This window comes from Macaca nemestrina, chromosome 9 (assembly GCF_043159975.1).
Source record: "Macaca nemestrina isolate mMacNem1 chromosome 9, mMacNem.hap1, whole genome shotgun sequence".
Taxonomy (NCBI): Eukaryota; Metazoa; Chordata; class Mammalia; order Primates; family Cercopithecidae; genus Macaca; species Macaca nemestrina.
In genome coordinates, this window is record NC_092133.1 from 133,481,636 (window position 1) to 133,500,936 (window position 19,301).

The 19,301-nt window shown below is 40.6% G+C and overlaps 1 long non-coding RNA gene across 1 annotated transcript in view; it reads left to right on the plus strand.

The window, feature by feature from the left end:
* The window catches only part of LOC105490594 (uncharacterized), a 70,442-nt gene extending 53,769 nt beyond the window's left edge, over nucleotides 1-16,673 (plus strand). Inside the window, exon 4 of the long non-coding RNA XR_003020090.2 lies at nucleotides 15,154-16,673. This is a non-coding gene — a long non-coding RNA (uncharacterized lncRNA). The remainder of the gene's footprint in view (nucleotides 1-15,153) is intronic.
* The last annotated feature ends 2,628 nt before the right edge of the window (nucleotides 16,674-19,301 follow it).

Genomic DNA, 19,301 nt, shown 5'->3' on the forward strand with positions numbered 1-19,301 from the left:
CTCTCTTTCCCTCTCTCTCTCTCCATGTCCCGCCCTTTCCCTCTCTCTTTCCATGTCCCCCCGTCTCTTTCTCCTTCTCTCTCTTTCTCCCTCCTTCTCTCTGTCTCAAAAATCACTCTGCTAGGCACTACAGGAGATACAGAAGCACATAATGGTTTGCAGAAACATTTCTGTTTCAGGCACTACTCTAAAGGCTTGTTATTGCATTTTATCTTCACAGGAACTGTGAGGTCAGTACTATTTTGATCTCATTTTACAACTGAAAAATAAACTGAGGCACAAAATTGTTCTAACCCCGGTTTGTACCAATGTTAAAAACAATCTTACCCCAGTTTGTATAACCAGTGAACAGAAGAGCTGTGTTTTGGGTGTAGGGTCTATGTGCTAACTACTTAGTATTCTATTGTAGAAGACATGAATGTATTGTGTATAACACAATATAATTACAAGTAGGTACCATAAATATTCATGTTAATGGTAGAATTGTGTAACAGTTGCATTTTACAGTTGTACCACTATTAATCAGGGCTAGTAAGCTAAATGCTTGTAACTACAGGATATTCCTCCTTAACACATACAGACAGACCTAGGAGCTCTCTTCTGAGCCCTCAGACTATGTTTATAATTGCTTACAGGGCCAGTCTATTGCACACCCCATGGGGAATCAGTTTCACCACATTCCAAACCTCCCAGGTCCAAACTCACTCTTCTTCCTGTGACCCTGTTTTGGTGAGTTGAAGTAACATCCAAGCAGAAAGCCAGTGTTGTCTTTGAATCATCCTTATTTTATGCCCAGCCAATAAACATTCCTGTGAATTTTGTCTTGTAATTATTCTCAAATACCCTGTGGCAAGTGCATTTCCCAGGAAGTAGAGATTCAGGAACTAGAGATTCAGATGCAGACATGAGTACAAGCAGTTTATTCAGGGGCAATGCTTGTGAAAGAGAGGAGAGAAGCAGCAGAACTGGGCAGGAAGAGTGTTCAGATTGCGTTACAGATCTGACATCTGAGAGGGGAAAGGGAGGAGGAGGAAATAGGATCAGGTAGGAACTTTCAGACAACCAGGCACCCACAAAAGTCTAGGTCAACTCAGTAGGAAACTTAAGCCTCAGGATTGGCCACTAGAAGAGAACAAAGTTGGAGAAGAATGGCCAAATCCCAGAGTTGTGGCTATGTTCAGCCATTGCCTTAGGGCTACAGGGGTTGAGTGGGAACTCAATTCAGATGCAATGGCAGATGCCCAGAACACTGCTGCTCGAGGAGGTTGGGTAGCCGTACTCCTTGGGATTGAACAAGTCCTTTCTTGAAGGCAAACCCAAGTGCACCTCTCCAGGAAATGCCCCTCTTCTTTCCATTCCTCCTGTTACTGAGTCAGAGCCTCAGAATTTTCACTTGCATTACTGCATGTTATCCTAACTGGTCCTCTTGACTCTATTGCTTACCTCAGATTCATTCTATTCTAGTGGACAAAAGTAGAAAAGTAATGCTCTTCTTAAAATAGGTCAAATTTTGATAATCTCACAACAGAACATACAAGGTCCTTTTTTATTGCTTACGTGCCTGGCCATACCCAAGCTCCCTCAATTGTTCTTCTACCATCTCTTCCCAAGAGATGTCCCCTGATTCCTTCAGCTGGGATTGCTGACATTTGCCTCTTTTATTTTTCCTTCCCCCAATGGAATATAGGCTCATCTAAGGGAGAAAGCACATCTTTCATCTGTGTAGACCCATGCTGTGCTCACTGCCTGGAATATAGTATTTTAATAATATGCATATTGAATGAATTACATAAAATGCATTAGTATGATATTTAATTGAAGATTGTCTCAAGAGAATCTGCAAACTCTAATTTTAGGTTTATGATTAGAAAGAAAAATTATTGGATCTACCTCATAACTGCATTTGTTAAAAACTCGCATTAAATAACTGAAGCTATAAAACATGTTTGTTTACATGTAAGGTGGGCAATATATTTAGGAATCCAAAAATGCTGGGTTTAATTATCCATGCTTTTGAAAATACATAATTCACTTAAGTTTGATTCTATAACCACTATTCAATTGTAAGTGACCTAATCTGTCAGCAACATGCCTGAGAGATTAATAGCACTAGATTTCCTAAGCGATGTGTCATAAGATTCAATAAAACGTATATTTAATCAATGTGTTTACAATCTCGTCATTAAGCAGACAAGATTCCCCTTTCCTATATTTCTATATATAAACTTACATTTATAGGTTCTTAGTTATGAGATATAAACATTCTTTAGGTTTTCCAAAACTTGTATCTTTTAGAAGGAAGGGGATTAAAAATCTCTCTCCCGTCTTTTCTTCCTTTTCTCCTTTCTCCTTTTGAACAAGAGACCTTCCCATAGAAAGAGTGATTCACAGGCTGATATCTGCATTAGTATTTCAGTTTTCACTTGAGTATTATCTTATGTGAGAGTTCTGCGGTCTTAGGAGAACACTGGGTAGAAACATGTGAATGGGAGAAAGTAAATGAGGCAGACTGAGTCTTGGGCATCTGTAGTACTCAGGGTAATGTTTTTACAGTGCATACGGATGGGACTGTTGGGTCTGAGGAGAAATGGAATTATGGAGACTAGCTCTAGAGGAAAATTAAATATTAGAGAAATTCTGGGAGAAAGAGGTCCCAATCCTTCCTATGCCCTCTCCCTGGTGTACATGACAGCCCCGTCACAGAGAGTACCTTGTTAAGAATATCACTCCACTTGGGAGCTTTCCTGATCCAAGATTCTCTATCCAAAGCCCACTGTTACATTCCCTTATTCTTTTCCCTTCTACCAACATTCTTGCTTTCAGATGTTGACTTTGACCTTGCAACTCTATTGGATTTTTTTGTTTTCCTGCTAAATAGCTCTGGCATTTGGCCTTACATGGATACTAAATAAGACATCTCCCTGCCCTTACAAAGCTCACAACCTACAGCCAAATATAAAAACCATGCTTTAGATGAATACATTCAAATAATGGAAACATTTTAAAAGGACATCTATTGCCAAGTGTACAAGTTAAATAACATTACATTTCATTAAGAATCTCATACTAAATTCAAATATATATGGAGAAAGTTAGATTCATATAGATGCAAATATATTTTTTACTCCTAGAAACAGGTTTAAAGTTCAGAATGTGTCCTTCTTAATGTAACAATGTCAAAGAGAGGTGGAGAGGTATTATTTGTAAAGTAGGCATACATTAATCATCTGCTTTATGTAAACAAGACCTAGTAGACTATTACTATTATTGATAGGGTTTCCCCTCTGTATGCCTTAAATATAAACTTTTATTTTGATGAATGACTATGCCATGGCAGTTCTGATATCTAACAAAGCTTAGTAAGATTGAATTTTTACCTGAAATGGATCTCAAACTAATTTGGTTATTATGCTGCGTCTAATGTAGTATGTTCTTCTCTTACATGTAACACAATAAGACAGCAGGATTTTCACAGAAGTGGGGTAATATGCCTATAGTTCATAATACTCTGTGATTACATGAATGTACATGCACACGTCTTAGGGACTAATTTTTTTTTTATTATAAGTTTTAGGGTACAAGTACACAAGGTGCAGGTTTGATACATAGGTATACACGTGTCATGTTGGTTTGCTGCACCCATCATTTGTTTTTGGTGTAAGAATGGTGCTACCTCAATGACATAAGATGAGCAAGACTGAAATTACAATGCAGAAAACAGTAATTTTGGTTAAATCATAAGGGCTATTTCAGTATAGGGCTGCTCTGGGTTTCTTACACTCTGATGACAGAAATGTTACCATTTATATCACAGAGACAGTGATTTGTTAGGGTAAGGGAAATGGCAATTACACGTCTTGTGAACTTTTGGTTTTACAACTTAATACGATGAATGGCAGCACGATATCCCATCACTGACCCTGGAGAGTGCCACCTGCATGCGCGTCTTTTGAGATGTGCACATCTGAATGTGAGATTATCTATGAATTTAAGTCCAGAGTTATTAAATTACAATCTGTAGTAGCCAGTGTAGGTGATATAACAATACTACTACCCTGGGCATGTAGAATCTCATAACAAATAGGTAGAGACAGGTTATCAGTTTCTGTTTTTCAAAGGTTACACATTTCTCTCCTTCCAGTTGTTTGTTTTTATGCTACTTTTACTTTTACTTGTTTTTACCTGTAGACTTGGGTTACCCTTGTTTTGTGATGGTTTTTGTCTTAACAGGAGACATATCAGAAGTCCTTTTCTGAGTAGGGTTCTTGTCTGTTTTGTGCTCACCCCATGGACTTCGGGATGCTGATATTGACAGGAACTCAACTGCCTTCCCTTCTGCCCTGACACTGGTTATTTAGGGGGATCATAACTCCCGCCGTGTCTATCAGGGCCTCTCATGGACCACGTTGTCATGGTCTCTGATAATAACATGCTCCTTATCTGCCGTTATTTCTGCTATTACAGTTCCTTTCCAATTTGGGTCTTGATTTCTGCCAAGAAGGACTGTAAGCCAAGAGAGGCGCTCCCTAGAAGGGGCCTGGGTAGGTTTGGTGTGTCAGGCGAGACACAACGAGGAGGTGAAGCCAAAATGCATAAAACAGAAAAAAAATGTTTTACTTACAGATTCCAGGCAGGCCAGGGTGCTGTCGACAGGAGGTCTGGAGGCAGCAGGTATCTCAGGCAGGGAGTGGAAACCAAAGAGACAGAGCTTCTGGAACTGGGGCTTTACTAGGGCCTACAGGCATGCTCCCTCAGGGGAGGTTGTGCATTGATTGGTTTAGAGAAAACACATGCAAAGAGGGATGTTATTGACAGGACTCTGGTGTTGATCATTAGGTTCAATCATGGCCAGCAGCTGTGGGGTGTGTTAGGGTTTGTGTTAGTGAGATGAGAAACACCTGGGCCGTACAGCCAACACCACACAGGGCAGGACAGTTTTAACCAGGCCAAAGGTGATGCGACACCACGGGGTTTCAGACAACTTATATCAGGCCTAAAAGTGGATGCCGGCCAGAGCAGTGGCCCACGCCTGTAATCCCAGCACTTTGGGAGGTCGAGGTGGGAGGATAACCTGAGGTCAGGAGGTCAAGACCAGCCTGGCCAACATGGTGAAATCCTGTCTCTACTAAACAATACAAAAATTAGCAGTGCGTGATGGCAGGTGCCTGTAATCCCAGCTACTTGGGAGGCTAAGGCAGGAGAATTGCTTGAACCTGGGCAGTGGAGGTTGCAGTGAGCCAAGATCATGCTGTTGCACTCAAGCCTGGGCAACAGGGCAAGACTCCATCTCACAAAAAAAAAAAAAAAAAAAGTGGCTGCCGAGGCAGCAACTCTATGAAACCAATGTATGGCATTATATTTACTTGCTGACGGAGTAAGCATGGGCAATATTAGTATTAATGTACCAAATAGTTCCAAATTCCTCTTAGACTGAAAATTATTTGTTTTCAACAAATAAAACAAAACTCAATGAACTTCTTTAGATGTGAAAGTTCGAGGTATGTGACATGTTTTGGAAGGGGACTGGGGCAAGTGCTGACTCCTATTTCTTGTATAATGAAGAAACAGGATTTTTTAAGTCAAGAATAAACAGGAAGAAAAAAGAGGGCATGAACAGTGAATCAAAGAGAAGCTCTGTGGAGACAGGTGGTCAGAGAGAAATCCCAGGGGTCAGGGTGGGCACGTAGCTTTCAAAAATGAAGGTAGTCCAATACTCAGTTTTCAGTTGTGGAACGTATCTAATATAAAACATTGCATCCTCCCACCTGTAAATGCCTATTACATAGCATTGTGCCAGTTATATGTCAGAGAATAAAGAATTTAGTGTTCAGAATAAGCACTGAGTGGAGCTACCAAGGGACAGTGGGCATGGCATGATGAAAGAATTCAAAATCCACAGTGACTGAAGAAAAAGAGGACTTCAAAGACGGAGACGAGGAGGAGCTTGCATCCAACTCCCAGTTGTGTGCTGGAGGGAGCTTCTGCTTGCCCACGAATATTCTCAGGAATTTTGTAAGTCTGTTGTTAAACACAGCTATTATTAAAACTGCAATGAGATATGGTCTCAGGCTGGGCACAGTGGCTCACACCGGTAATCCCAGCACTTTGGGAGTCCAAAGAGGGTGGATCACGTGAGGTCAGGAGTTCAAGACCAGCCTGGCCAACATGGTAAAACCCCATCTCTACAAAAATACAAAAATTAGCTGGGCATGATGGTGGGTGCCGGTAATCCCAGTTGCTCTGGAGACTGAGGCAGGACAATTCCTTGATCCCAGGATGCAGAGGTTGCAGTTAGCTGAGATTGTGCCATTGCATTCCAGCCTGGGAAACTGAGACTCCACCTAAAAAAAAAAAAAGAGAGAGAGAGACAGACATCATCTCGCACCAGTTAAAGTGGTCTATATCCAAAAGACAGGCAATAACAAATGCTGGTGAGGATGTGGAGAAAGGGAATCCTCGTACACTTTTGGTAGGAATGTAAATTAGTGCAACCACTGTGGAGAACAATTTGGAGGTCCCCTAAAAAGCTAAAAACAGAGCTACTATATGACCCAGCAATCCCACTGCTGGGTATATACCCTAAAGAAAGGCAATCGGTATATCGAAGAGGTATCTGCAGTGTTGTAGTACCGTTCACAATAGCCAAGATTTGGAAGCAACCTAGGAATGGATAAAGAAAATGTGGTCCATATACATAAGGGAGTACTATTCAGCCACTAAAAAGAGTGAGATCCTGTCATTCACCACAACACAAAGGAAACTGGAGATCATATGTTAAATGAATAACCCAGGCACAGAAAGACAAACATTCCACAAATAAATGAGAACATTACTTGTCACTTTAGATCTCACTTATTTGTGGGATCTAAAAATAAAATCAAGGGCAGGAATGGTGGCTCATGCCTGTAATCATAGCCCTTTGGGAGGCCAAGACAGGCAGATCACTTGAGGTCAGGATTTCGAGACCAGCCAGGCCAACATAGTGAAACTGCTTCTCTACTAAAAATACAAAAATTAGCTGGGCATGATGCTGTGTTCTTGTAATCCCAGCTACTCGAGAGGCTGAGGCAAGAGAACTGTTTGAACCCGGGAGGCGGAGGTTGCAGTGATCTGAGATCACACCACTGCACTCCAGCCTGGGTGACAGAGTGAGACTGTGTCTCAAAAACAAACAAACAAACAGAAACTCCCAAAACAATTGAACTCACGGATATAAAGAGTAAAAAAATGGTTACCAGAGTCTGGGAAGGATAGGGGTGGGGAGGCAGGGAGGTAGGGGTGGTTAATGGATACAAAAAAATAGTTATAAATAATGAATAAGAGCCGTTATTTCATAGCACAACAGGGTGACTGTAGTCAATAATAACTCTACCTTTTAAAACAACTAAAGGATATAATTGTTATACTCAAGCACCTTAGTGTTACAACAAAAACCCTTAGTTGTTTGTAACACTGAGGATAAATGCTGAGGGGATGGAGACCCCATTCTCTATGATGTGATTATTATGAATTGCATGTCTGTACCAAAACATCTCACACGCCCCATAAACATAGGCACCTACTATGTACCCACAAAAATTACAAATGATATAAGCATAATTAAATAAGTTGTATTAAATAACAGAAGTAACAAATACTCAGACTATCACTTTCTGATTATTTTACTAGGTTTTACCATTATATGTGCTCTGAGGTTATTCATGCATAGTGTATCTGTATGGTGGCAACAGTAATATAATGGTGGGTGATGGTTTGGCAATGGCATTTGGGTAGCGTGAATTTACCATGATGGGAGTATTTACACCAGAGGTATTGGCAAACACTGCCTGTTGGACTTTCTGGTTGTAGGGAGCCAGGCTGTTAAACAGTTACCAGTAACCAGTGGCCACTCCCCAACTCAGCCACATGAATATCAAAAGATAAGGAGGTAGATTATGTGGCCCAGGACATGATGAAGAAGGAATTAGAGAAAAAGAAAATGTCTTAAGGGAGCAGATGGCCTCTAAGGAGAGCTGAGTTACATATGAGGTTCACGACTTCCCTCTGCACTTCCTTGCAGGGCCCCTGAATCCTCACACAGAGCTCGATACCTGTGCCGTTCACGCCCCATAAATCCAAGTCCATCTGTTTCAGTTCTGGTATAACATCTTATTTCTAATCTTTACTTCTATTTTGGATGCAGAAGTGACGTACATATTTTTATCCTTTCCTGAGTCTATTCGGTAACGTTGAGATAAACTGTATTTCTGACAAAGGAGATGATAAATCTGTATCATCAGACTATTTTTGTTGTTTTTTAAAATGTTATATTGGATTCATAGTTTTATCATTATCTGGCTTTAGATTACATCCCAAACATCATGCTTCTTAATTTAAATCTTCTTTGATTATGTAATGCAGATAGGATAATAAGAGAGCTCCTAACAGATGTTTCATTCTTGGAGCAGTAGTGTTCCCACCTGCATCATTTCTTCATCTTTTATTTTCTCAGTTTCTCAGACATTTTCTAATGTCACTAACAGCTTGCAAGTTCCAGTCTGTGTTGTTTCTGGCCATGATGAAAGCAGGGAGGCAGCTCCAGCTTCCTTACAGCATGAGATGATACATTGAGTAATTCTCCTGCTTTGTGAATCGATGATCTAGTTAGCATAGGGCTTGAGGGTGTGGGTTCTGGACCCAGACTGCGTGAATTCTTTCCAGTCTGTGTCCTGCCACTTTTTAGCTGGGTAACCTTGGGCATCTCTCTCAACCTGAGGTATTGTTTCCTTGTCTATAAAATGTGAATAAGGATGGTACCTACCTCATGGGTTGATTAGATTTCTGTGACTGCCAGAACAAATGATGAGAAACCTGTTGCTTAATGCAATGGAAATGTATTCTCTCAGAGTTCTGAAGGCCAGAAGTCCAAACTGCAGGGGTCAGCAAGGCCACACTCCCTCCAGAGGCTCTAGGGGAAATCCTCTTTCATTCCTTGCCTCCTCCAGCTAATGTTGGTGGCTGGCATTCCTTAGCTTGTGGCCGCATCACTCCAATCTCTGCCTTCTTAGTTACACTGCTTCTTTCTCTTCTGTTGGCCTCCTCTGTGAGTCTCCTAAAAGGACAGTTGCCATTGACTTTAGGGCCCACGCTATTCCAGGATGATCTCAAGATCCTTAATGATACCTGCAAAGATTTTTTTTTTTCCAACAGTGTAAAATGAACAGGTAATTAGAATGTTATATATCTCTTTGGGGCACCATTCCACTCACTAAAATGGGGTTGTAAAAATTCAATGAGTGAATACAAGTAGAATAGCTGGAACAATTTCTTGCCTATAATAAAGAATTATTAAATATTTCTCCTTCTGTTTCTCTTCCCCTCCTCCCACTCTCCCTCCTTTTCTCTTCCTTCTCCCTTCTACTTTTTTTTCCCTTGGTTTTCTTTTCAGCTTATTTTTGGAAGTTTTATCGTTTTCTTTAAGTTGCCATATTGGGTCCCAAGTCTCAGGATTCAGTTTCTACTGGGGTCTTTCATTGTTTCCCAACCAAAGGTAACCTCCATTTTGATGTTGGAGTTTCTGGAGCAGGATTCTTCAAGTTGTACCAGTTGAGTTTGAGGGAGCATCTCTCCTGTCCCTGTTCCAGAGCCTCTCTCTGATGGCCTGCCTGAAAATGCCTGTCTCCTTGGCTGTATCACCTTTCCAGTCTATTCTCCAGGTCCTGGGCAACTACTCCTGACCTAGAGTCACTTGGACCATACTTGTGGAGACCTCCAGCTATGATTTGAAATAACTGTATACTTTGCATTCCACATTCTGACTGTTCTTTTTCTTTTGGCCAGAACCAAGCCTCCAGATGTTTCTGCTTGTCTGCCTTATCAGGGAGACACCAGTGGTAGTCAGGATCTGAGTCAACTCTACCCGACACATGATGTATTTTTCCCTTCTGACCTCTCTGCTGTCAGTTCCAAAAGCTGGACCAGCTAATTTAGTTCCTGACTTATCCTAGTAGGTGGGTCTGGGAAACCCTGGCTTCTTTGTCCATTCAAGGGGCATCACACTGAGTGGGCCCGGACGATCTTGAGATCCATCCAACCGCATAGCTAGGCTAATTTACAAACAGAAGAACATTTTGAATAGAATACTTCGAGATTTTCTTAACATTTTTGGTGGTTGTTATTGATAGATGAGAAAGAAGAAAGAAATCATCCACAACTGAGACCATTTGAATTTTACAGTTATTTAGAAAGTCACACATGGATGAAATTGACAAGCATGCCACTCTGAGATGCAAGTTAAATTTAACAACTCCAGAATTCAAAGAATCAAATGAACTCCCCCCCTCAAAAAAAAAAAAAGAAATCTTAAGAGCTGATCTCTCCTTTTGTTTCTTTGTCTGTAAAATGTGAATAAAGATGGTATCTACTTCAGGGGTGTCATGGGTAGATTAGATTTCTGTGACTGCCAGAACAGATGATGACAAACCTGTTGCTGAATGCAAGAGAAATGTATTCCCTCAGAGTTCTGGAGGCCAGAAGTCCAAACTGCAGGGGTCAGCAGGGGCACCCTCCCTCTAGAGGCTCTAGGGGAAACTGTCTTTCATTCCTTGCCTCCTCCAGCTAATGGTGGTGGCTGGCATTCCTCAGCTCATGGCTACATCACTCCAATCTCTGCCTCCATAGTTACACTGCTTCTTTCTCTTCTGTTGGCCTCCTCTGTGAGACTCTTAAAAGGATACATGACGTTGGATTTAAGGTCCATTGACTATTACAGGATGATCTCGAGATCCAACTCCCAAATTCAAAGAATAAAAAGAACTCCCCTCCCCACTAAAGGAATCTTAAAAGCTGATCTCTCTTTCCCAAAGCCATGGGAAAAACATATGCTCCTGTGCTCCAGAATGGTCCTAGTGCTAACATTGCATAACCTATGCACGATTTACTGATCTGAAAACAATCCTGCTGTTTTTGCTATTTCATGCATTTACTAATTTATTTTACATAGCAATTATTCACGGTGCATGAGTTCTGAGTTTTTAAGGGGTTATCTAGATACTTTACCTGATATTCATTTTGCTTTAAATTAAAAAAAAAAAAAAAAGACTTGAGATCAAATTTCCTCAAGGGATCACTCCCTGCTGCACGGAAATGACTGCCTTAAAATAAAAGTACATTACCTGAGGACTATAATGTTTTAAGGGGGATTGCAATAACAAGAAACAAATCTGGTAGGATTCGCTCAGTATAATGCCATATTGCACAATATTTCCAAGTTTAGTCACATTATACTACATTGAACTTTTCAGTTTATTGATTTTCTGTACATTCTTGTTAAGATGGTGTAATAGCTGTTCAGAAAAGTTCCAAACTGAAAAACTAGCTAGGAAAGTAACTCTTATAGATCTACTAATTAAATGTCCTTTCACTGGGAGGTAGGCTCCTCTATTCTGTATTAATTTTCTGGTCTTCTATGAAGTTAATGCAACCTGTTTAATGAACGGAGAAGTGTGATTCACTTCCTACATTCTGGAAGACAGCTTCAAAAGAAGCCTTTTCAACTTCTCCTGTCATGATATCAGCAGGATATTAGTTTTCTGTAAACAGTGATAGAAGCCTCAGAGTCCTGCTAGGACTTCAGAAATTACGACAGAGAATTTCTCTTCTCCTTCCAAAGTCATATGCTAGTTGTGATATTCTTACTGCATTTACGTTTATCCTGCCAATATCCTAGGAATGAATGTTTGAAATAGAGGCCTGATTCTTTGCCATTGTAACTTTTAGAGTATGGCTCAGCTTAGAGTAGCCCACAGTTTTAAATAACAGTAGCTGAAAGCAATTGAAGTTCATTTCTCTCTCTTGTTCTGGAAGTCCGGATTCAGGAAAAGCTATGCAGGCATGGCACTGTGTGCTGTTAGGAGTCCAAAGTCACTTGATATATTTTTTTAAACTCCTCCATCCTCAACATGTGGCTTTTGCTTCATGGCCCCAGTTAGTTGCCCATGCTCCAGCCATCCAGTCTGCATTCCTGGGAAAAGGAAGGGGCAAAAAAGACATGCTTTGTCCCTTCAAATATACTCAGCGGAAAGTCCACCGGACACATCTGCTGATACTTCATTGACAGGAACGTGGTCACATGATAGTGATTCTTTGTGAAGGGGAAATGGAGTCTTTGCTTCTGGAAACTATGTTCTCAGTTGGTCATTAACCTTTATTTAAATCATTTTAAACTGTACTTTTAAAAGTCGTCTTTATTATTTTTGAAATGGAAAAGAAATTACGTAGTAAACAATGCAATAATTGCAAAATATGAAAAACAGAAACTAAATTTTTCCTAAAATTCAAAGAAGCATTGGCAGTAGTTTAGGGTAAATACTTTCAGTTTAATTTCTTTATAATAATTTCATTGTAATGTATAATATATTTGCTAACGTAACAAAATATCCTGAATTTATTTCCATGTTGGTATCTACATGTCTATGGCATTCTTCTTTAAGACAATATAGTGTTCCATTGTTGGGCTGTACCATAATTTCTTTAACAACACAGCCCCTATTCATAGTTTGTTTTTTTCCCTACTTTTCTTCTGTTACGACATAGTCACATTAACCACGCATGCACAGATGTTGCTTTGGTATTTGTTAACACAGTGAAAGGTCTGCAATTTTACCTTACTTTAAGCCAACGAGTTAGCCTGACACAGCTTCCTTGATGTCAGCAGAAGACTCCAAACTCCTGTATCAAACAGAAAGGGTTTTATCACTCATGACACCGTAGCCAGCAGAGCTCCATGATCACATCAGTTCCCCTTCCTTTGGACATCATTTTTGACTGCAGGACCAGTCAGCTTCTGCTCATGCACTGGGTTTGTGTCAGAGTTGAGGAACCCCAAGCCTAGAAAACCCCAATCTTTTAAAAGGGCCACCATCAAGCCTCTCCCATCTTTGCCACAGAGGGAGCCATTATCTTTATCATATTGGTGGGCAAATAAATCTGCCTTCTCCTGGAAATAGACAATCTGTTTTCACTACACAAACATCCCTGAAAAAAAAGTCTGAAGCAGAAATTGCCAGTGTCTCTGTTTACAAGATGTGCAGAAGTACAGAGGCCCATGGAGAACTGTCTCCTAACAGTATGGATTCCCTCACAGCGAAGAGTTCTGTGCCTGTCTTGTTTTGTTGTCCCTTCCCTATAGGTAGACTCTGTCAGGTTGTCCTCCCTGAGATTCTGGCTTTCCTGATGAACATCAGTGACATTGTGGACCAGGTGACAAAGAAGGCAAGTCTAGGAAGTCTTCCTTTGAGTACCAGTTTAGAGTTCCCTAGACTAAATCACATCATATTCATACATAATATGTGCCAGAAAACCAACTAACCAACCAACCAACCAACCAACCAACCAACCAATCAACCAACCAACCAACCAACAAACCTCAAAGTTCAAGATGAAAACTTCTATTCCCATACACAGCTGTCTATCCATCCATCAGCATGTGCTTAATGGCTCTCTTCCCTGGGTTTACTTTGTGGCAGCATCACACTGATAATGCTATCCAATCTTAGTATTAGCATAGTGATATTGTTTGGCTGGGTCCCCACCCAAACCTCATCTCATCTTGAATTGTAGCTCCCATAATTCCCATATGTGGTGGGAGGGAACAGGTGGGAGATCATTGAATCATGGGTGCAGTCTCCCCCATACCGTTTTTGTAGTAGTGAACAAGTCTTGTGAGATTTGATGGTTTTATAAGGGGAAACCCCTTTTGCTTGGTTCTCCATTCTGTCTCGTCTGCCACCATGTAAGACATACTTTTTGCCTTTCGCCATGATTTTGAGGGCTCCCCAGCCACGTGGAACTGTAAATCCATTAAACCTCTTTTTTAAAATAAATTACCCAGTCTTGAGTATGTCTTTATTCACAGCATGAAAATGGACTAATTCACATAGAGCAGAACAATACATAAAACAGGTTCCTCTTCTGTTTGAGGCTTAGTTATATGGTATGCAATATTTCAGATTTACAGAACATTTTACATTTACAGAACATGAAAACACAAGAAGTCAAATATAGCTTGTGAAATATATTCCAAGACCAATTTAAATTTATCATCATCATCATTATTATTAGAGGCATATTTGCTAGTTTGTTTCGTTCCACTAATGCTCATAATAGAAGCCACTTATAAAATTGTGCCTGAGAGTGCCTACTTAATTAAGATTTAGATTTTCCTTCTTTTCTTATTTGATTAAAATATTATAAATCAGAATCTGTTATTCTCTCCTTTCCAGGCACACATTCATATTTAAATTCTCATGCTTGTTGAATTTTTCCTTCTATGGGACTTCGGTTTTCTACAACTGGAACATTTATTTATTTAGACTAGCTTATCTTTCTACAGAACTCACATATAGATGATTATCTTTGTTTTGTTTTCCCATAGAATTGCTGAGAAGCATGTTTTATGTTTCTTGTATGATCACATTGATGGCAGTCCCTCAGGATTTACTTCCTCTTCAAGGTTTACTGGATTCTTCTAAAATAATTGTTCTCAAAGTATGGTCCCTGGACTAGCAGCAAGAACATCACCTGAGAACTTGTTTAAAATGCAATTTACAGACCTACTGATGCCACCATTCTAGGGGTGGGATCAAGTAATCTGAGTTTAAACAAACCCTCCAGCTGCATTGAAGGCCACCAACCCTGTGAGAACCACTCTCTAAATCAGAGGATCTCAACCTTGCTTGTGCAGTAGAATTACCTGGGGAGCTTTAAAGAAATATTGATGCCTGGGTCTTCACCCCAGAAATTCTGAATTAATTAGTCTCAGGTGAGGCCAGAGAATTGGGGATTTTACTAGCTCCCCGGGCGATTATAAAGTTCAGTCAAGGTTGCGAACCACTGCTCTAAATCATTCATAACTTCACATTGTACTTGCCAACTCCAGGTTCTTTGAGTTTTTTTCCTTCCCTAAGGGGCTATGCCATATGAGCAGATAGTGAGGCTATGGTGAATTCAATATTACCTTGTTGTGAGTGGATTTAGATATTAAATGAAATGTGACACTGCATCTTATCATTTCCTTTCTTTTTGTTTATCATACATGATGAGCCTTTGAACTTGAAGCTGAATTAATTTAATGCAATGTTTCCTTTTGAATCTGTTGGATTTTGTGTGTTTCAGGGTGACATGCAAAAGGAACATCTAAATGCTCTTCCTGTGATCTTTGGGGTAAGCGCCCAAGTAGAAAGAGTGTCCACGGTACATTAACCATGTAAAGTGAGTTTAATCAGACGGAATTGATTTGTTTAAGTTACTCTTACATGTACAAAAAGAAATGTTCTGGACTAAATAAACTCAGTATTAAAATTGCCTTCACACTCCATACCTAACCAATTTTTATCACCGTAAATGCTACCAGTTAGATGCTACCTGGGAAAGAAAATGTGATCCTTCAGCTAGCAAATTAGGAGAGACAGTAAGCAGCAACTTCTTCTTGGTTTCAGTGGAGAGGAATATCTTAGGAACCTTTCCAGACATAGATTAGAAACACTCTCAACTCACTTTATAATAGCCAATGAATCATTTTCTCCACACTCAGCCAGGTGTTTAAATCATACCTTTGTCACACAAATAACCAGTGACATACTTCTTTTCATTTTCAATCTTATTTTATATATGGAGAGAGCTTGGGAGTGACGGTCTTTTGTGAGTCCGGTTTGATACTGGGAGATCCCTAGATGTCCTTTGAAACTGGGCATCCCTGCATGTCATTTGAATGAGAAGATTCTAAAATATTCAAGGCCAAGTGAAAGCCTTTCACCACCAGAAGCTAGATGGACATATTCACTGTCACACGCAGCAAAGCCAGAATGGCTCCTGGGGTCTTGACTCGCAAAGCTCTGTGGTGATGGCTAACTGATCACGGTGTTCCAAGGTGTGAGACTGGTGGACCAGCAGCAAGGGCACCACTTGATTTTATAACAGAAACAAGAAATCAAGGACAAGGAAGAAGAAGGCAGATATCAACTGTTACAGTTGGACAATCATGAGCTCTTCCTCTGTTTCTAGACCTGAGCAAATTCTCAAACCCAGAGCCTTCTGTTGAAAGAGAATCTGAGGCCCCAAAGGAAGAGCCCTGATATGTGACAGAAAGCATATAGAGTACAACTTAACTTCCCCAGTCCTTCCCTAAGGCTACTTAGCAGACTATCCCAGGGAGAACGTTGATAGAAGACCTAAGAGTTCTTCCGCATAGATTATGTAGCCTGATAAATGCAAAGGTTTTATAGCTATAAATAGTGGATCTGATGATTAATTTCAGGTCAACTTGGCAAGGGTATGGTGCCCAGTTGTTTGGTCAAACACTAGTTGAAATGTTGCTGTGAACGTATTTTCTGTATTAAATTTCCACATTTACTATCCGTTGACTTGAAGTAAAACATGTTACTTCCCATAATTTGAGAAGGCCTCATCTAATCAACTGAACACCTTAAGAACAAAAACTGGGCTTCCTGAGGAAGGGGAAATTCTGCCTCAATGATGCAACATAGAAATTCTACTTGAATTTTGGGGCTGCCCTACACATTTTGACTTGCCAGGTCCACCATTGCCTGTGTGTGTCAGTTCCTTAAAATCTATTTCTCCTCTTATGTATCTTTTATCTGTCTGTTCATCTACCCACCCATCCTTCAGTCCATTCATCCATCCATCCATCCATCCACACTATTGGTTCTTGACAATTTTGGCCAATACAGTAGATAAAAATCTAGATAGGAGAGTGGTGGTAGAGAACTACAGGATTCTGAAGCTGGGCCACGTACTTTTTTTTTTTTTTTTTTTTTGAGATGGACTCTTGCTCTCTCACCCAGGTTGTAGTGCAGTGGCACAATCTTAACTCATTGCAACCTCCGCTTCCTGGGTTCAAGTGATTCGCCTGCCTCAACCACCCAAGTAGCTGGCACTACAGGTGCCCATCACCATGCCCGGCTAATTTTTGTATTTTTAATAGGGAGGGGGTTTCACTATGTTGACCAGGCTGGTCTTGAACTCCTGATCTTGTGTTCCACATGCCTCAGCCTCCCAAAGAGCTAGGATTACAGGTGCGAGCCACTGCGCCTGCCCCTGGCCATGTAATTTAATAGGCAACTACTAACATGCTACTGGTCCCTAAGAGATAATGAAGACTTAACCAGGCAACACGAGTCAATGATGGTACGTGAGCTATTCATCATGAACTGGTATTGGCATAACCCTAAGTCATATGGTGAAGTAGGCACAATAGTGATCCACTATGCAGTGGAAATGATTCATTCAGAATTGGCTCCAAGCAGGTCCTGGGAGTACACATAAGTTACAGAAACAAGTGGTTCAGATTCCACATCTGTCACATTAATGCTTTACCTCACTTTACACCATTGCCAGCTGATAGGCAGGTGAGCTTGTTTGTTAATGCAAGGGAATAAATAACTGCTATTGCACTAATGACCTATCAGGGGTGCCCTTGAAATATGGTGATTGGGAGAAATCATCTCAGTAGCAGTGCTTTGAGTAGTACGTCTGACCACGTGCTTTGTTTGGAAGGAGAAGTTGTCTGAGGTAGGAATACACATGGACTCCTAGGCAGTCGTGAGTGGCTTGAAGAGGAGAGCTGAGGAGAGGTATGTGGATGGAACTATGAAATGGACACAAAGTGTGTAAAACTCTGTATGGCATGTCAGTGGCCACCAAAGAACACCCATTTCCAAGAAGAGGCTGGAAACTGGGTGAACAAGATGTCTCATTTGGGTGCCTCTGCTCTTACTGCCCCTGTGTTTGTCCATAAACAGAGGAGTCATGCTGGCAGGGATGGAAGCATGCATAGCCTAACTGCCATCAGCTGCATCTCACCAAGCTTATTCTAGCTGCCATTGCTGCTGAAAATCCCACCCCTACAATCCCTCACACAGACCATCTGAGTACTTGGTGACAGGCTGCTAACGTTAGACACCTTCTAGCTTTCTATGATTCATCCTTACTGAGAATGATCCATATCTTAAGTATGGCTTTGTCTCCCTTGACTGCAGTGACTGAACCACATTGTCAGACAGCTCAAGGCATCCACTGTACAGCAAAAGAGGTATGGCAGTGGACATATGACTGTGAGTTCCATTGGTCTTCCCATAAATGGCTCACCGGAAGCTGACATCCTAATAGAGCAACAAACTAATCTTCTTAAGGGCAGAGCTAAGCCACAGTACGGAGAGGATACCCTGTGAGCTGGAGTGCTGTCCCCCAAGATGCTGTTATATGGTGCTGTGTCACTGACAGTTAAAAACCTGCATCTGGGAACCAAGGAAGGAAATAGAAGTTGATCCTCTCTCTATTAATTCTAATCAAGTCACTTGGAGACTGTGCCATTCATGCAACTCTAGGTGTTTCTGGATTAGAGACCCTGTTCCTGATGGGAGGGGTATACTTCCTTCAGGGTACACAAAAAGGATTCTAGTAAACCTAAGTCAATTACCACAGGGCCATTTGGGGGTCTTCATGCCAGTAGTCCAGGGACAAAAAAAAAAAAAAAAAAAAAAAGAATTACTATATTGACAGGAGGAATTGATGCTGATTATCACGAAGATAGAGGGTCACTCGTATAGGATGGGGCAGAGAGAAGAAAGTACAGAATCCATGGGAGTTACTGGAACACCTCCTGATGCTTTCATGCCTGGTGATAGCTGTGAGTGGTCAGTTGAAACAACCACAGCCAAGAAGCACACGATGGCCAGGGGATCAGATTCCTCCGAAATAAAAGTCTGGATCCTCTCACCAGACAGGTAACCTAGACCAACAGGAGCAGAGCTGAAGGTTGGAGGGAATTGGAATGAGTAGTAGGGGAGGAAGATGATGAATATCATGTGTTGCCTCTTAATGCCACAGCTTATCCCATGAAACCTCCTCCAGCTGTAAAAGTTAATGGTTTTACTTTTGTGTGTTTGTCTATTTTTTAGAAGTTGTATCTGGCTACTCCCTTGAACCAGCAGAGACAGATATCAGGACAACATGAACTTAACATGGAGCATAGGATTGCAAATCAATAAACTAACACTCTGGAAAATGAACAATAAAATTATTATATAATTACATATAAAATTTAAATGCTATATAAAAATATAAATTTAAGTAAAATGAAAAAGTAATAAAATTTGTCTTAAAAATATGTAATTCATTTCCTTTTCATTTCACTATTCAGAAAAGTCTAAGTGTCAAACATCCTGATATATAAGAAGCTATGACCCCTATCATGACTATATCCGACTGCTTAATAATGCTGATTAAAAGTTCATAAAGTTTCA